This window comes from Perissodus microlepis, chromosome 9, assembly GCF_051167445.1.
Source record: "Perissodus microlepis isolate ML-2025 ecotype Zambia chromosome 9, ASM5116744v1, whole genome shotgun sequence".
Lineage (NCBI taxonomy): Eukaryota > Metazoa > Chordata > Actinopteri > Cichliformes > Cichlidae > Perissodus > Perissodus microlepis.
In genome coordinates this window covers 2,521,344-2,540,968 of record NC_140469.1, presented here as the reverse complement: position 1 = coordinate 2,540,968, position 19,625 = coordinate 2,521,344, and the positions used below count along the sequence as shown (strand labels likewise).

At 40.5% G+C, this 19,625-nt stretch overlaps 1 long non-coding RNA gene across 2 annotated transcripts; it reads left to right on the top strand.

Moving 5' to 3' along the window:
* The first annotated feature begins 3,082 nt into the window (after window positions 1-3,082).
* LOC146379874 (uncharacterized) lies at window positions 3,083-11,471 on the top strand. Of its 2 annotated transcripts, XR_014801247.1 has the most exons (6): window positions 3,083-6,904; window positions 8,748-8,929; window positions 9,028-9,509; window positions 10,005-10,156; window positions 10,409-10,743; window positions 10,886-11,471. It is a non-coding gene; the product is annotated as an uncharacterized LOC146379874 (long non-coding RNA). The 2 variants fall into 2 exon arrangements; XR_014801248.1 differs by lacking the exons at window positions 10,409-10,743; window positions 10,886-11,471 and adding an exon at window positions 10,312-10,383 and having other exon boundaries at window positions 3,089-6,904.
* Window positions 11,472-19,625: the final 8,154 nt, after the last annotated feature.

The following is a 19,625-nucleotide window of genomic DNA, read 5'->3' as shown; positions in this document are numbered from 1 at the left end:
TAACAGTTACACACTATATAGAACCACTTTATAGAATTATATTGTTGGCAGATGTTGGCAGATGTTTGCAGCTATCAGCGAATAGTTATCAGCTATTTTGAAACAAAAAAAGACTTTTTATCCATAACAGCAAATGAACTGTACAACAGAAAATGCAAATGCTAATTATGGTCTCCTCACAACAGTGATAAGAAAAATAAACTGGGCCAATATGGTATGTTTGTTAATACAGAGACACACATGTTAATGTGATCTCTGGTCTCCCACTCAGAGACACAGGTCTACGAGTGTCCAGCATTCAGACGGCTACCTGAGGACTCATGTGAGAGAAAATCTGCTCACACAGATATGTAGAGCCAAATACTGTCAATAAGGCCTCTGCAATGTTCTGAAGACAGTTAAACTTGTCAGGTAGTGATGTCCAGCAGGTGAAAATGTAAGCTCCATGAACATGCACAGCTGTGGGTTCCAGCTGCTTTGATGTTGCATTAACTGGCATTAACTCAGCCAGTTAATGCGAGACAAATCCAGCTGCTCATTAAACCTTTCTGGTTTGATCAGAAAAGAAAACATTGGTCCAAACACCTGAAAGTCCCAAAAAAGCATTGTGAATTCTGTCTCGAGTCTACGGATGTATCCGTGTATTTCCGTGTATTTCAGCTGACAGCTGCTGAAGCTTTTGAAGTGTTGGAATGTGGAAATTTCAACATCGCTTGAAAAAACTGCCAGCTAGCAACGTCCCTCTCACCGGTGGGCTAAGTTATTTTTAGCCAGTTACAAGCTGGATCTGGTAGTTGGAGTTGTTAGCTAAGACACCGTCATTAAGAAGCAGCACAACTAATGTGTCTATGTGAGCTAATTTGCGATGTGCACCGCTGGCCTTATTTTTTAATGCACCTTCTCAAATTAATTCACTGCGTGTCGTGCCCAGGGCTGGACTGGGACAAAAGAATCGGCCCGGTCATTTTGACTAGAGACCGGCCCACCAGGTATTATAGGAAAAGCCATAAAGCCTTTGATTGAAAACAAACGCTGTTGTGACAGTGATGTACACTGTCTTGTTGGTATATGTATGATTTCTATACATTTTACATCAGATAAAAACTTTGGCTGTAAGATTCAGATAATTATTTATTAAAAGCTAGACATTTTAAATGAGAATAAAAAAGAAAAGTATTTCTTTGTGCCCCCCTCTCCCTGTTAATGCCCCACCTGACCCCCTGGCAAAACTCTGCCAGACCCGCCCCTGCACAGTTACCAGCTGTCAGCTACTTAGAAAAGGATCCTGGTGTTATTTGTCTCTCAGAAACAGTTCATAACTTCCCTTCAGCTCATTCATGTCACCTAAAAGGTAAACCTGTTTCTCCATCACCTGTTCAGCTCTGATGATTTAGTAAGGACATCTCCTGGTTTCATCTTCATGTTTCCCTCTCACCACATATTCAAACCGATATCATGACCAGCAGTAGTGATGGTAAATTCATGTCATACAGATGTCATACACTTTGGATTCTAGCCAATCATTTTACCTTTCCAAGGATAGTAGGCGGGCCCAGGTACGTACGTTCTTTTAGAGCAGAGCTACAGATTAAAAATGCCCAAGGCGAAGCGGTCAAAAGTCTGGCTGTACTTCACAGCAAAAGATGCAAACTCAGCAGCCTGCAACAAGTGCTTTAAGGTGATGCTGTGCAAAGGAGTAGTGATGGTAAATTCGATTCATTTTACTGAATCGAGTTTGAATGAGTCACTCACCAAAGTGAATTGGGTTTTTTGAGTCATTTGAGTCACTGAGTCAGTTGGCCAGAGAGTGCAATAAATGTACATTTTCACTCAAACTTAATTTGTTTCTCTTTTCATGTAAATCCTACTGCTAAGATGAGTGATTGAAAAAGAAAAAACACTATTTTTATAGAGTAAAAAAGAGCAAAAAAAAAAGATTTCTAAAGGGAACATTTATTTTATTCATTTTTATTTTATTTTATTATTATTTTCCCTCAAATGTGTCAAATATATATTTTCTCATCTAAATGTCCCAATGACTGTCATTGAAATGTCCACTGAGCTGTGAGCCAAGAGGCGGTAATGCTCCTTAACATTGGTTGCCAACCAAGAAGAAGAAGAAGCTGTGAGCCAGGAGGGAGTGAGTGAGTGAGTGATTCGTTCATGCTACGATTCAGCACAGCAAGGGTATGGCGTTATTTTTGTGTCACTATTCTGAGCGCACGTAAAAAAAATTTGAGCGCACGTAAAAACAATTTGCAGGTGCAAGTGTTGTATTTTGAGGAGAAATTTATTGTGAGCGAAGAAAAGCTAAATTTGAGTGAACAAAATTCATTACTGCGTGCAAAAAATGTATTTCAGTGTTTGCTATTATTCACACACACACAATAGCAGCCCCTCTCGCTCAGTTTTTGCATTTGCGCGTTAGAGCACTTTTGCAAATATGTGATGTCTTGATAAATCAAGTTTGAAGTTTACACCGCACCATTCTGGCATGAAAATATCTTAAAAGTTTATTTTCTGTCCCAGAAAGAGTAATATTTCAAACTCCGCCACTCTTTGTTCCTCCACCACTGCCTCGTTTGAGTTTTGGACGAAATGGATTGTGGGATATTTCATTTCGTCATTTCGAGCTGATTGGAGACCAAAACAGCCAATCAGAATTTTTGGCATCCAAGTCTGTGATTGGCTGGTTTTGTGGCACAAATATAATGGTGTACAGAAAGAGATGAACTCGCACGGGCAGAAATGTTGAGAGCGCGAGCAACACATTACGAGCAAGCGCAAATGCAAAAACTGAGCGAGAGGGGCTGCTGTTGTGTGTGTGTGTGTGTGTGTGGATAATAGCAAACACTGAAATACAGTTTTTGCACGCAGCGATGGATTTTGTTCACTCAAATTTAGCTTTTCTTCGCTCAAAATAAATTTCTCCTCAAAATGCAACACTTGCACCTGCAATTTTTTTAATGTGCGCTCAAATTTTTTTTACATGCACTCAGAATAGTGACACAAAAATAACACCATAGAAGGGAGGGGGTGAGTGAGTCCTGAGTGATTCACTCGTGCTACTATTCAGCACAGGAAGGGAAGGGGTGAGTGAAGGAGTGATTCGCTTACGCTACGATTCAACACAGGAAGGGAGGGGGTGAGTAACTCAAATGTGCTGTTAGCATGTTAGCAGAGCGATGCTACTGTGAACTGAGGAGCTATTGTCTTGATGTGAGCTTCTACTCAGGGTTTTTTCTTCCAGTTCAGAGCAGAAATGCTTCTGATAAGAAACTGGCTGTTGTTTTTCCCCACAATTTTAATTATAAGCTAGATATATTTCTACTAATGAAATTAGTTTGCTAACAGCAACAGGGATGAGTCAGTGAGTCAGTGGAGCTTGTGAATCATGATTCACGAGTCAGTAAAGTGATTCTCGAGTACTGAACGATTCGTTCATGATTCGCACATCACTAACCAGCAGCTTTACAGCTGTGGCTCCAGCAAACATCAGCTGATAATAGAAAGTAATATTAAATACATTCTAACAACAGCTGATCAAGCTTAAACGTGCTACTGTTGTTTGGCGCGACATCCGCTGGTTTCCTCTTTCTGGCGCAAAGTGGGCGATAAACAAACAAGAGAGAAATCAGCTGATCATTGATCAGTTTCATGATTGAAGTAGCAACAGGAGAGAGAGGGGGAGAGAATGAGGGGAGAAGAGGCAGCTGTGCAGCGTAAAGATGCAGAATAACTCCAGCTTTGTGTCTTTTTCCATTGTAGCTGAAGTCCGGGACAAACTGTGTTCCTTTCCAGCTCAATACGAAACGCGTAATATTTTCTCTGAATACGAGACGATTCCGTTTTTTACGGGACGGTTGGCAACTCTAATAACGAACCTTATAAATAAAATAAGATAAAACAAGTTCAACATCAATAATATCATAGCACCCGCCCAGCAGTATATAAACGCCGTCATGCTAGCTAGCACGCAGTACGAGTTATTGTAACTGACTGTAAAAAGTCAGCACAACGAAAATAAACTCCACCTAAACTTGGTTTATATCTGACCCAGATAGACTGCAGGTCATAACTTCTTACCTGAAGTTCAGTTCACCTGACACTCGGACCAGCGGCCGCCTCAGGTCTCTCCTCCTTCTGCCTCCCCTTTCCCTCATCCACCTGCTGGCCTCAATGGAAGCTCCGGCATAGCCACCACCAAACAACGGAGTTATTTTTACACACCAGCCAGCATCTGGCCAATCCACCACCTTTCATCGTTTATACCATTACAAAGAAAAAACAAAAACATCGGCCCATAAAAACGACAAATCACCATCGGCCGGTATGCCCAATGGCCAGTCCAGCAATGGTCGTGCCAGCGGTGGCACACGTGCCCAGGTCCAGTACCCTTGGTCTAGATCCACAGCAAGCACACAGGAAGAAGAAACTCTAATACATGCACAGGCAATAGTATAATTAATTTCCCTGCAGTTTCCAATCTCCATTAATTGCGCAGATTGTGTTGTTTGTTACTTGCTATCTTATGAAAAAAAAAATTGCTGCTTAGTTTAAAAAAACCAAAACCCTCATCATTTCATTTAGCAGATGTGTGTTTAGGAAGGAGGTCGTTGGGCTCCCGCTGATCAAAAAGCCAGTCGTCACCACCCAGAATAACAAGCACCTACACTGACACTTGAAATGGAAAAGGCATTTTCCACGTCCTTTACAAAACTGTCACCAGGACACTGAAAATCTAAAAAAGACAATACTTAACACCCCAAGGTCCAGGCTGTAAAATTCTGAAACTGTGGCCAAAATGATCAACCTTGGGTGGTGTGAATACGAGACACATGGGAGAATTTAGACATACGGATGTCTCTCTGCCCCCATCAGAAGGCCAGAGTAAGATTAAACTGTTCTGAAAATTCTTAGGTGCAACTCAAAAACGACATTTTATGAATAAGACGTGAAGCACAACAATGTCATACTCATTTTAAAGTGGTACAGAGCAAATGTGTTTGCTCTTCAGCAAATGTGTCAATCTCAGCAAAAAAACAGGGCTTGAAGCTGATTACATATGCAGTGTGCTTCCAGCTTAGAGAACTTGAGAGTAGGAGCTGCTAGTAAAATATACTATGGATCACATCAAGGTTCAGTGTCTGTGTTACACGCTGAAGGAAGACAAGGTTCATCCAGGTGCACATTGAGGTTTAATCTGAAACTCTCTCTTGCTCTTGCTCTTGACGAAGGCGGTTGCACTTTTCTCCTCTCCTCCTCCTCCTCCTCTCCCTGGTCCCTGAATGCAATTGACACACCTTTCTCAACGAGAAGTCTGGGCTCGGGTGAGCTTGAGTGTCCTGGAGGTACTTTCCCTGCCGGATACACAATGGACGGGTGGCATAACTGGAGGGTCGTGTGCCTGGCGGGACTGTCGACGCTGAAGATATCTACCTATTCGGAACCATGATAACAGGGTTCTTGCTGATCGGAGCTGGCTTGGCCCTGGCTTATCGAAGAATTAAGAAAGTGGAACCAGCTGTTCAAACCCCCCACAAGGCTGCCCGCTGGGATTGAAACGATGGGACGAGGGTGAGTTCTCAAAATGGGCTCATTGAGTGCAGCACGGATAAGATCTTGGAGAAGCTTACGGCTGCCGTGAATACTCAGAATAAGACCTCTGGGCGCTAATTGGATCACGTCTTGGAGAAGCTCACTGCGGTCGTGAGTTCTCAGAATCTGCTCTTTGAGCACAAGAATGACAACATCACGGAGCGTAAGTTTGATAACATCATGGAGAAGCTCGCGGCTCTCCAACGGGAGATTGAGAGACCAGTGTCGGACTGTTAGAACAGCTTTGAAATTTATACGAGTTGTTCGCACTAAAGAAAAAACCACCATCACTTCATGCGGATACCACTTCGGCGCCAGCTGTGATCTCAAGGCTGGAGCTGAACAAAAACACCCTGATAACAGACTGTGCTTAGACTGTTCCTCCCCTATGCAAGGCCACCTGGGTTGGCTGGAAGACTGTTTACTTAGCCTGGCAGGGCGAAGGACACTGTCTCAGCTGAACTGTGGACACGCACACACATACACATACACTGATACACACTCATTCCCCCTCCCTTTCCAATCGCCTTCGATGCTTGTCCCCTACCGGGGAAGATGGCGGTTGACTGGACCAGCGCAGACATGCTGCAGGACCAGATGCGCTGTCTACACCGGCTCTCTCTTACCCTTTACCCGCCCCTGTTGCTTGTCTTGTGTTTCTATGATGTATTGATAGTCATGTGCTTTTTGTATGCGCTGAGGTGTTTTTTGTGATGTTTGTGTAATGTCAACACGTTCTCACTCCCAACTCGTCAAACGTGTGACGCATGGTCAGGCTCCCTCTGCTTCACTTATCGAGGCGCAGGGTACCCCCCTCGCGTCGAGAATTGACGTGCAGGGTCCTCTCATTGAATACTATAGAGCTCCCTAAACGTTGCTTATTGACGACAAGAGATTGCCGCGGAAGAGCCTGTTGTCCGTATATTTATACATTTCCAAAATCACATTGTATACTGAACACAATAAATTATATAATGTAAGCAACTACCTGAGAAACAGCAGGTACAGCAGAGAAATTAATTATAGGCTATTACTTTTGTATCGTTTATTGCATTTATGGAGGGAGTGATGTATGCTGGGTAATGGCACAGCTAGCGACTGGGTGACTTTATTCACCCGCTTCGGCTGTTATCAGTCCATACAATGGGCGTTATTAGCACAAATCAGTCCCATAGATATGGACCATCTCCTGCTAGATTGTTCAGAAGGTTGTTATCATCCATCCAGATGGAGGATCACTAACAGGAGCGTGGAAGAGTCCAGAATCCACTCTGGCTGGAATCCGGTGGATATGCAGTGTGTACAGGTAAGACCATTTAAACGGACAGCATTTATAGAATGACTATTAAAAGTCAGCGAGTGTCAATAATGTTAATGTGGTTATCTTAGTAATACACCGAGTGCTAATATAACAGCTTTAAGATGCATTTGTAGATATTATTACGTGTTTTACCGTCTTTGTGGTGCTAGCTTAAAGTTACGGTGTAAACGTTAGCTTATATTGGAGGAAAGCTGTTACTGGTTAAACGATGTTAGCACAGAAATATTAGCTTCTGTCATGACTGATGAAGTTACCAGTTAATAAAGTTTCCAGTAAAGTGTTTAATCGCAGCCACAGACTGACAGCAAATATCTCGATTAGCTTCAGTGCATCTGTAATAAATATGTGCAAGTTTCAGTGCTTCGTTTAAACTGTATGATACTTATACTGACCCAGGGTCAGTGTAAAATACAATCCTAGCTGTGTGAACAAAGCCTGGCTCCTTTAATCCTGCATGAAAAACCTCAGGATGCAGGTTATTATTACTCTTTCCTGCTGGCACACCTGTCACACCTGAGAGTCAGCTAGAAACGTACAGTGACGTGGACATCATGCAAAGACTGCCAGACTCTGTAATACTGTAAATGATCAGTGACTCAGGTTAACACTAAACTTTAAACGGCACCTCTGTGTCTCTGTGTGCTGAACATTTAGGATTGAGTCAGGCTGCATCAGCTGAAGCTGTTATTTGTATATATCAGTATTTTTTATTCAGGTGTGGGGAAAATACGTAAGACTGCAGTGAAGCAATGCACCAGATTAATCCCTGGCCAAAGGTATCGTACTTAAATCAGACTACTGATCCAGCCACATCAGCCTTTTGTGAGGTCTGTTTAAAGTAGACTAAAAATGAACTGCAGCTTCCTGAGAGGTGGACTGTGAGCACAGAAACACATGTTCATACATACAGCTGCAGCAAACTTACATTAATTTTAAATAGATTTGTTACTCTGATGTCTGTCTCTGTGTTAGTCCTCTGACAGACTGGTGACCTGTCCAGGTGTGCTCTACCTATGACTACTGGGACAGGCTCTAGCTCCTGTAATAGAAATTTTCTGTTATTCTCATCTAAAGTATTTAAGTGCTTATGCATATGCTTAGTTGTGACACTGTTATAGACTGTTCAGTGAAAGTTTCTAAAACTAGATGAACTTACTCCAGCGTCAGCAGTTTGAGAAAACAACTCCCTTTACAGGTGCTGATAAGGCCAAGGGCACAAAACAGCATAACCATTGATCGGTTAGGTTTCATAGCGAGGCACGTGAAGTGTGGTGTGATCAGTTTAACTTCCTCCCTCTTCCTTGGAATGCATAAAGGAGTAGGAGCACCACTTCTGTGGCAGCGCTGACTGTGAACTGTGATGTTTGATGTGTGTTGGCTCTCCTGTGCGCAGTAATAAATAGCTTGATCACAGCTCTTTCTGTGTTGCAGACTTTATTTAAAAAATTCCACGACACCTCCCACCCTTCCACTGTGAACATGAATTGAATATTCAGAAGACATTTGTTTAAATAGTTCTACAAATCTGAGCTGTTGGTGTGTCCTTGGATTGTGTGGTAATAATATTAGAGCCTGCAATCTTTCTTACTGAATCTCTACTCTGAGTCATGTTACCTGAGATTAATTCTATGTTTACCTGTCAGCCTGGACGAATGTGCTGTGTGAAGGAAATTAAATTAAATCAGATCTGAACTGCTTACATTTGAGGAACCTGTTCATATTTAATTGAAATATGAACCAGTGATTTTTTGATTGCTGATTCCAAGAGAGTCTTTGTGGAAATCCTGTTTGGCTTTTTGTTATTTTAATTCTCTTCTCTGTTTTCCAGAACAGTTCTCCACAGTCACTGTCCACATGGGTCAGTGGGACCAAGAAGCACTGTGCTAATGTGTGGACTCTGACCAGCAACATCCAGCAAGACCCAGACAGCGTTTTCTATCTCCCAGCTGGAGTTTTTTGTTTGTCTGTGACTGGAGAGTCAGATTTTTGTTGAGCTTCACACTTGCAGAGGTAAGTCAGTTTGCAGAGATCCCTCCCACCCTGGCTTTTATGTGCTAGATTTCTTATCTGAAACAGTAATATTTCAGTGACTGCTGCTTATACCACAGGTTAATACGCTCTACTGATCCCTGATGGGAGAATCATCAATTTTGCCAACAAAGAAGCCTGGTGGATGTTTGTTTGCAGTCTGATGATGGGACATCATGCTCTGCATTTCAAAGTTTACCTCCTCATTATTATTCATACCCAGTAATGTGAAGTATGCTTATATCTACTATAACTGGTGCTCTTCATTTATGGAGGCTGTTGAGTCTGAATGTTGGATGTTGTGTATCTCGTGTTCTCTGGGCTTTGTTGTCCTCAGTCTTTTTGCAGGATCAGAAAACAAAACCAGGAGGCGCGTAAATGTTTCTTCTCCATGATGTTTCTTCAAATGTTTCTTCCGGATGATGATAAGACTGTGACACGGGATGCCACCTTTGGTCTTGTGATGAAGCAAAGCTCAGGAAGAGGTGTGATTAAATGGTACCCACATGTGTGCTGCTGAGAAGGATGTACAGGGGCACCTGCAGCCAAATCCAAGCCTCAGGTTAGTTGTAGTTGCAGAACGCTATAGGACTGAGACAGCTGAGGCATCAAATGTTTGATTAAACGGATGAAAAAGAGAAGTTTCTTCCCTATAATTATCACTTCTTAAAATCTGTAGCAACTTCAAGTCTGTCAGCGTGCTGAGCATGCTCAGAATGTGACAATATATTTTTGTTCAATATTTAATTTCTTTCAGTTGCAATTGTTAAATGAAAAAAAATAAATATATATTCTTATATTTTAGCAAACTAATTTATCAAAAAAATATATATACATATATCTGTATTAGTTTTAATAAATTAATTTGACACCTGTATTGAAAATACCATATTGTATTCATACAGAATCAGTTTGGTATCATTGTTTGTCTGCTCACTGATTGTTGAAACTAAGAGCTACTTTGATCTGTTTAGATCTAAAGTATCCAAAGTTGAGCTCTAATGTTTCTTCACCCCTGTGTGTGTGATATGTGATTTCCTACATGCTGGCAGAGCAGCAGTTTGTGCTCACAGATGGTGACGGTGTGGAGAGACGGTGGCGTTTCCTCAGAAGAACCAGCAGAGTCACAAAGGACACCAGTCCATCTCACCACCTTGACTTGCTGACTGATGCTCGTCTGCACTGCACAGAGGAAATCAACTGACCGAGGTTTGTCCAGTGACGTGTTATGAAATGTATATTTGTTTTATGCTTACAGATATGTTTTTCTTGACAGGGGCTCTGCAGAGGTTTGACAAAGCAAAGAAAATATGTGCTTTACATTTTACTGTGATTTACTGTGATATTTGTTGCCTGATGTTCAGCAGGAATGGAGAAACGGAATCAAAGGGAGATGTTTTTGCTGTTTTTGTAATGATGTAAGTAAATCTTCAATATTATTTATTTGCTTGGTTATATTAGGAGTGTTTTTGAGTGAGGGAGGGAGGAGTCATCATCCAGGTAAAGTGACGTAGATCAGTGGATACACTTGTCTCCCCTTTAAAGGAGACGATCCAAGTCATCCTTAAATGTTAGTACTTTCAAATACACAAACATTTTAAAGGACAGAAATGAACATCCAACTTTGACTGTAATACAAAATAAATCTTTGCATGTGTGTTTTCAAACTCTCAGATGGGCAGCATATCAGTCTTGGACTGTCTAACCTGCCGGAGCAGCATTAAATGATCACCACACATGAGCATGTTCCTGCAACATTCAGCATCTGATCTGTCATCTGTGTGCTTCTGCTTTTGGTAAGTAGAGTTACCCAACTCCAGTAACTCTAAACACATGCCATCCATTTCTAACGGCCTGGTTACTTCCTGTCAGTTACTTTAGAAACCATGTGGTCACCTGACCTAACACTGTTTCTTCTTCTTCCCCTTAATGTTCAAGTGTCACATGTCAAACAGCTGGAGAGGAAACTACACCAGTGTACTGGGATGTTTCACCAACACGTGCCAGATGCTGTTCCTTCATGGTGACATCACCAGAGACAGCCCCGCCCACCTCAGGACCTCGCCATTGATCATGATGATTATAATGATGACAGCGAGCGGAACTAAGACTGTAAAAATCTATGACCAGAATGTTTCGATGCTTTCTAATTATTAATGAATACTGAGTTTTTGTCTCTCTTTTTTTTTTTTTTTTTACCTCATTTGTTACTAACAAAGTTCACCAAACTCACACAGTTTACATTCTGTATGTTTCCATCAAGGTTTATTTTCTTAGAAATCATAGTTTTTCTCCTTTTCTCTTTTTCTCTTTTGTAATTGATGATAATTCAGTGAATATACTGCGCTGCTTCCTTTTATTGCGTCACACATTGCTTTAAGTTTTTCAGTGTCCAGTTGTTTTTTTTTTACTGCTGTTTGAATTCTCTGAATGTTTGACCCTGTAGACTGTTTGATGGACTGCTTGTCTTCCTGTTTGTAACCGCCGCCTGTTTTTGACTAAAGATTTGGATTTCTGACTTTAACACAGCCTCTGCGTGTCCTCCCTTTCTGTTCTCTTCCTCTGTGAATGTGTTGCATGTGTCACAGATTCATTTTATTAACAGCTTTCCCACAGTGAGTTGCATCAGCATTCATTCACAGCACATTTCAGAAGGATTCAGATTAATACAGTGATCTTATAGTCAGAATGATCCTGACAGAGTGCTACTGTGAATTATCTTTCATCAGGTAAATTTTAAAGTTCAGTATTTCAAAGCAGGAGTTATGAAGAATCATATTGGAATTAGGACTCTAACAATATGTACTTACAAAGTCAAAGTTTTTTAATTATGCTAGAATATTGGAAGACAATCAACTTTTAGTGTTTTCCGCATATTAATTATTCTGAAATAGAGACGGTGACCCTAACTGTACAGAAGCACTAAACAACTGACAATCTAACAGACATCATTGGCCTGAGCCGTCATGCACAGTGAGTCTGATCCTTTGCTGTGAGAGTATGACAAGCATGTTTCTGGTCAGTTTGGAACAAATAATATCACAATGTTGATCTTTTTTTCAATATTCCTTCTCTTTTACAACATAAACTGTGATCAAAGCTACTTATGTTCACAGCATGTAATAATACTGACAGTCCAGGGCATTGTGGTCTGTTGAGCTAGGGTTAGGGTTAGCAATTCAGACATATGTAATCAATATTACTCTTGCTGGATATAACAAACACCTAGGGATTTGTATTATAATTTGATTTTCATGAAATATTCATATTCAGTATCGGTCCTTTTATATTATAACCACGTATCCACCCAGGCTCATGGTGGGGCAGGGCTCTGTCCTGGGATGCTTGAGTGAAAGGTAATGTACACCCTGACCAGGTATCCAGTCTGTCAGAATTGTTTTCAATATTTGGTTCAAAAACATGAGTGAAAACAAAAATCCAACTAGGATTCTTGCATATGATGAATGAAGTCTGTCTTTGACTGTATTGTCCAGCTGATCCATCAAACCCCCAGCAGGTGAACCTTATTCATGACATAACACGGCAACAATGTAAAAAATGAAACAGCAACAGTCTAAATATAAAGTGCATTCTAAAGTCCTCTTCAATAAATCATATGCAAAGAGTCATTCAGGACTGTAAAACGTGAACTACAGAACCCAGAGTCTTCATCATTAAATCTCTGGTTGCTTCATTGTTCTATCCTATATCAGATACTTTAAAGGTTAGATTAGGTAAAGTTGCATTCTCATGGTGAGGCAAAGTGCTTTATGTGTGTGTGTGTGTGTGTGTGTGTGTGTGTGCGTGTCACGGACGGCTATAAAAGGCCTATAATTAAAGAACAAAGCGGGGTTTGAGTTCGAGTTACAGCAGACTGTCACTACTGGTAAATGGAACGCAGCCTTCCTACGGCGGACAGCTAATAACAGGAATCGGAGGCGGTCCACCCAAGTCCACAGCAACCACCATAGCAACTGCCTAGCATGACCTTAAAAACATATTCTGTCTTCATAACTATCAAACACATGAAATGATTTGCAAAGTGTGAAAGTGTTACAGCTGCAGAGAGCTATGGCGGTATCTTTGGAAGCTGTTTACATAGCTAATAATATACGATGTAACCATGGAGACAGTCAGTCACGTGAGCTAGCGGTGCACGTTTACTACAGTAAATAAGGTGACTGCGTGCACAGCGTCCACACGCTGCAGAGGGTAAAGACATTACTTCAATATTGTTTTATATTGATATATATTTGCCTTCTGTTGACCATCACCTCAGGTTCACCATTACAGTTTCAGCCTACAGATGCACACTGTCTAAATATGAACACATTCAAAACTCATGTCTCAGAAATAAGCACAGCTGTTCATGTTTGTCATTAGTTTTATTTGTAAGAAAATTATGAACTTCATATTGTGCATCAAATAAAAGAACATTTCACAACTCTGAGTCAACAGAAACAGGTAACAGAAATGTCTCTAATGTAGACATGTACAGTGTAGTGTAAGCATTAAAAGATCATAAAGGAAACACTAACATTTATGTGAAACTAATTGTAATAAAAAATGAACAGGTGGTTTATAGATGTAAAAGAAAGAATCTGAAAACAACACTTTTTTGGTCTAAGTGATCAAAGTAGAAAACAGACCTGATGTTCAAGAACAAACCGTAGCTGCACTAATATTACACATCTCGATTGTTGTGGTGAACAGACATGTTGCTTTTAAAACCACATGCAGTGTGTGACCGTGACTGTTCACTGAGACCATGAACACCACTTCGCTGAAGCATTCTTCTTCTTCTTCTTCTTCTTCTTCTTGCCATTAAAATGGAAGCAGAAAGAGCTGCTTTGATCTACTGAAAGGAAAAAGCAGAACATCTGAGCTGAAACCAGTCAGCTGAAATCATTAAGACAGGAACAATCATTCAATGCAGTGTCTCAGGTGGCTTAGCCTGTTACAACTGTTGATACAAGCTAAATACGGTTAACACACAGTGTCAGGGAGCTCCAGTGTGGGAACTAGTGGCTTTAGGTTTGTAGTCATTTAACTTTCATCTATTCATTCATTTAATTCAGGAGGAAGAAATGCCAGGTTGATGCAGGCTGGTTACATGCATTTGGTCCCATGCTGTCTTTAACTAAATGACTTGGTTCATTTTATGGCTGGGCTGTATGTGGGGTTATATCATGTTATTTGGGCAGGAGTACCTGTCCTCTGTTAGACTTAGAAAGTTTCTCCATAAGTAGAGTTTCTAACTCTTCTAGCACATCTGTGGCTGACAGCTTTTTGGTGGCTCTTTTTACCCCACACTGGTTGTGAGTGTGTAAATAGCCCCACTAGTTCTTTTGGGTTGCAGTTAACTTGGGAGGAAGGGGTGGGTCTGCCATGACTAGATGAATAACGATTATCTGGGATACATAAATTTCATAATGCATGCATATATCTCTATAAACCTGGCCTGAGGGCTGCCATTTTTACATTCAGTTATTTCTCTGTTGGATCTAAATAATGAATGTGTTACAGTTAAAGTGAAACACTGGTCAGTGTAAATGGCTCATTGGGACACAGAAACCTTTAAATTAAATCCCATCACCTGATATCGAGTGTCAAACAATATCAAAGCTGTAAAAGCTGTTTACAGTCAGAATTTATAAAACTATGATTGTAAATAAATTCAAACAAGTGAGCTTTTCTCTTTGTGCTGAATATCAACACTGTGATTTCTTAGACTGTAAGCTTTACTTTAGCACAACCAGTTGTAGAAGCTGCCACTCCAAATGTCTTTTGATAACAAGAAAAAAATACCTTTTCAGTCCACGGCCTGAAGTTCTTCTCTGACATCTTCTGCCATCGGCTTTGTCTGCTGGTTTGAAGACAATAGACCACAAAAAAGATGATTTAGTCACTTTGTCTGCGTCATGCAGCTCGAATGTGTCATGTAACGATGTTGAATAGCCGTTGTTATCCCTCTGCTGCGTCAGTAGGATTGTACTGTAAAGCATCTCATTGATATGTGAGGAATGCTAATGTAACACGATAACAGACTTACATCATTAAAATATAAAGGGCAGGAGATATTTAGATATTTTTTATATTTATATTACATTTTATAGCTGACGGATATTACTAAATAGATAGAATTTACTAAATAGCTGGATGAACATGAAAAATATGTCTATAATAACAAATGACAATGAGAGCCAGTAGAATTAATTCAACTGGACACTCAAAAGATGTCCTTAAATGCTTTAAGTGGCAGAACAGACTAACAAACAGTTAATCGCTTACTTGAGATGAAATCTGCTCAGCTACTTTGAAAACAGCTTCTAACTGGTTCCTCCTTTAACAGGATGACTGCTCAGGGGTAAGGCCATCATGCAGTCCAGCAACCTTTATGGTTCTGCTTTGATTCACCAGGAACTATTAGGGAAACCTTCCAGCGCCTCCTGTGAAAGACACAGGGATAAACACAAACATTTATTAACATGTTCCACAGTCTTCCAGTTTGATTTTCTCATCCTGTGGACAACAACGTACAGAGATGCAGGTTTATTGTTAACTTTTGTAAGGTTTATTTACTGAACATATCCAGCTGCAGCTCCACTGTGATCCTGAACTGGATAAGCACTTAAGAAAATGTGTCAATAAATAGACATACATCAACTTACTATATTTATCCAAACAGACGGGACCAATAATGCTTCACTGAGTTAGAGACTTTAACGTCTCTTCTATGTAAGAATGTCTCGTGCTGATATACCAGCAAACTTGACAACAAAGGTTTTTCAGACTGCATGTAGCTGTCCTCTATGTCAGCTCACACATTTACATTCATGTCACACTTATTTCTGCTTTCCCATTTTATAATTATTACTTACATTTTGATTAGATACCTTGAGTTTGTAAATGATCAGATTACATAATTGGAATACAATGTATCCAATTCAGGGTTGCGGGAGGATGAAGCCTATCCCAGCTGATACAGGACAAAGACAGGCTGCCAGTTTATCGCAGGGCTAACACAATATGTGTAACAGAAAATCCACTTAAATGTTTGATATTTCTTATAATAATCATAATTATGACTATTATTTAACCCTTTAAGACCTACCATAGAACCAAGTCTGCCAGAGCTTATATTATATTTTTACATGCTGTAGTGCCATTTTTGGGAGCATTTCAAGTTGCTATACATCAATACAACCATTATAGCCCAGATTTTAATAATATGTCTGCATTAAGTGCATAGTAATTACATAAATTGCAAAAAAGTGCAATAAACTACAAAAAAATTGAAAATCGTTTTTGTTTTTTTAACATATATTTCTAGTTAGAGAAATTTAAGAGGCTTATCCCTCAAAACTGTAAATACAAAAAAGTTGCACAAAATAGTTTCCCACCACAGGAAATTTATTTTGAGTGTCTTCATAGTTTTATTTTTGAAATACACCAATTTTTATACACTGCAGGAAAAACGAAAATAAATATTATACTGCAAATTTGCAAAACGTAGTTCACCTGCAGGAAGATCTACTGCCTGGTCTGTATCTTCCCTCCTCTGACATGTGGCTAGCAGTAACAGTTATTACTGATCCTAGTGTCAGTGTGCTGCAAGCAGCTGTGTTTGAATCATTTTTCTGAATATTAGTATTTTTAGTGAAGGCTGTGTCATGATGTCACTAAAAGTACACTATGTTCTTTTGTTGGTTCTATCAGAATTCAAGAGCGAATCTGTCCGGCCTTAAACTTTGACATCTCTGTTCATTTTTCATTCAACTGGAAATGTGAAAAAAAAAAAACACAAATGTTTTCATATTGCTGTTTCATTTCTCATTTCGGTCAGTGTGTTTCCCAGTTAATTTAACATGAGTACTGATGCTGTGTAAAAACCTGGGGTCAAGTGTAAGCTGTGAGGTACATGAACGCTGTTTACCCCCCTCTCACATGTGAAATCGAGTTTACTCAGACCTCCTGGGGCGCTTATGAACCCACAGGTCATTTCACAGGCCGCTGTCTTACGTCGCTATTTGTCAGTTATGGACTGGCTTGCTTTTTCTGACACACAGAACATGAGGAGCCATCAAGCTGTGACATACTCCTGCTTAGGGGAAGGAAGGGAAAAAAAGGTTTATGTTTTTGTATTAAAAGGCCATAATTTCAAAATAAATATCAAGTTATGAGAAAAAAGCAAAAAAAAAAAGTCAAATGTTTGGTTACAGCCTCAGCAATGTGTTATTTAGTTTGCTTTGGAAGAGCTGATAGTTGGTGTCTGATCCCTCTAGAGAGAACTGGCTGTTTTTCCGGATCACCGTCATCATGCTCAGCTAACCTAATGAAATCTCACTCTGGCTTTATACATCACTTAGTGTTATTTGTCTTCTCATCTAACTCAGCAAGAAAGAGAACGAAGGCATTTTCCACTGACAGTTTAGGACGTTGTCAGTGGAGCACATCCAGGAGCCTCTGTTCCATTTATTGACCTCATCGCTCTCCTCTCGTGCCTTTTCAGCTACCACCTGTCATTAGCCGTTTTAACACAGTCTTGCACACTGGTTGCACCTAACCAATGAAATACCCAGAGTGAGCAGATGTCACACGGCTTGTTCTGTGTTCGTTTCACATGTTTATTTATTGCTTGTAGCGTTTTGTTTTGCTTTTTTAATAACGGCGTGTAACTGCTTTGTTGTTCTCCCACTGTACTCTCTGCTGGACTGATTAACCTGAATGTGTAATGAGGTAAAGACCCTGCGGAGCCAATCAGTGACCAGACAGCGGAGCAGAAGGTAGGAACTGTTTTTAAGGCCTGCACAGGACCCCGGATAGAAGACTTCAGGTCAGGAGCTACGCTGCCATGCCTGCTGCTAAAAAGCCCAGAGGACACTACTGGTTGAGAAAACAACAACAAAAAAACCCACCAGTTTGTACACCTGACTGGGGTTACTGGGCAGAGGCTAGAGCCTCATCACAGCAGGAACTCTACTGTTGCTTTGATGATTCGTAGCAGCTTGATCGGCCATTAGCACAATGTTTTAAGGCTACCCAGTCTCTTTTTTGGTTAAAGTCACTGGAATACTGGACCAGGAAGTCGTGTTTACAGAGAGCTGCTGTGCTGAGGCTACACTGCAAAAACTACAGTTTGTGGTACTCTGCTTGTTTTCCGCACTTTTTTATTAGCATGTTTTATTGTATAGTACCTTTATCCTTCCCACAAGCATTTTATTTCATAGATTCACTCGCTGGGCCCACGTCCTCATTTGAGGTTTGACAGCATAGTAGATAAAGGTGAATGCTTGGACATGAATTGAGCTGCGGTTTGGGGAAGGCCTCGAAGGGGACTGCCGGCGGCTCCCGTCCCTGGCAGATGCCCATGCACTAAACTGAAGTCAAGAAGTTAAAGAATTGAAAAGGGGAAGGAGCGTTGGGCACATAAACGAGAAGGAACAGCTTGTAGAGCGTGTTTGGAGATGTGGTCCCGCTCCTGAAATTCCAATACTTTATCTCCAGTTAATTAAGTATTTATTTAAGTATTTTAACCTTAACCTTGCTACATTTTTTTAGTATTTACTATCATCTTAGTTTGAAGACTTTTTGTGATGATCTTGCTCCCGTCTTTGTTCCTTGGGCCGCTTCACATATAGGTGTACTTATAGATGTCATTGCCTCTAGAATATCACCAGGGGCTGCCACACATACAAGCCATCAATCAAACTCTCTTCTAGTAAGCCAGCCAATTTAAATGACAATGCTCGCTTTCAGGTGAGTTACTGCAGTCACTGTAGCTCAAGTCCAGCTTCCAGCCCTGAAGTCTGCTACAAACTCATCTGTACCCAATGTTTATTTAAAACTGCAATCCCATCCATAATCCCTGTAACTCCTGAATGGCAAACATAATTGCATCACTGTAAGACATTATAAAATCATTCTTTACTGCCTCTTACTGGGCTTTAAAAAAATGTAGCTCCTTAAATATTTAAAATTAAACGTTGATCAACTGTCACAGAGGCAGCTCTGATCAATATACAGTATTGGATTAGGTTCATATACATGTGGTAAGGTTTGTTATTTTAGCTGTGTAGTAAAAAGGGTTTATGTGCCTCAGTCTTTTTTATAAGGACCAAAATATAACTGTGAAACTTACTGAAGATAGGATTCAACATCAGCTGCAAAACGCAGTGAAGGTATTGTGATTCACTGGCATGCATGGCCTGAGTTTTACCAAAAATGACCAGATGTATGCCACGTGAGGCACTGTGGTGGTCCACTGGTACCTCACAGCTACAAGGCCCTGAATTCAACTCCACCATCTGAGCCTGTCTGTGTGGAGTTTGCATGTCTTCCCTGAGTCCTCCCACAGTCCAAAGACATGCAGTTAGTTACGTTAGGTTAATTATTGCTTCTAAATTGTCAGTGGTTGTCTGTCTCTAAGTTGTCCCTGTGTCAGATTAACAACCTGTCTAAGGTGCAATCATGATAGCTGGGATAGGCTCTGCCCCCGTGACCCTGAAAAGGATGAGTGGAGGAGAATGATTGGACGGTGTGTGTTCATGCATCAGAGCTCCTGTTTGAAAAGCTGTGTAACCACAACAGCAATTTTACATACATTTGTCAACTGACAACAAGATTAAATGTCAGACGATTATATTTTATGAATATGAAGCTGTCACTCTAGCTTCAT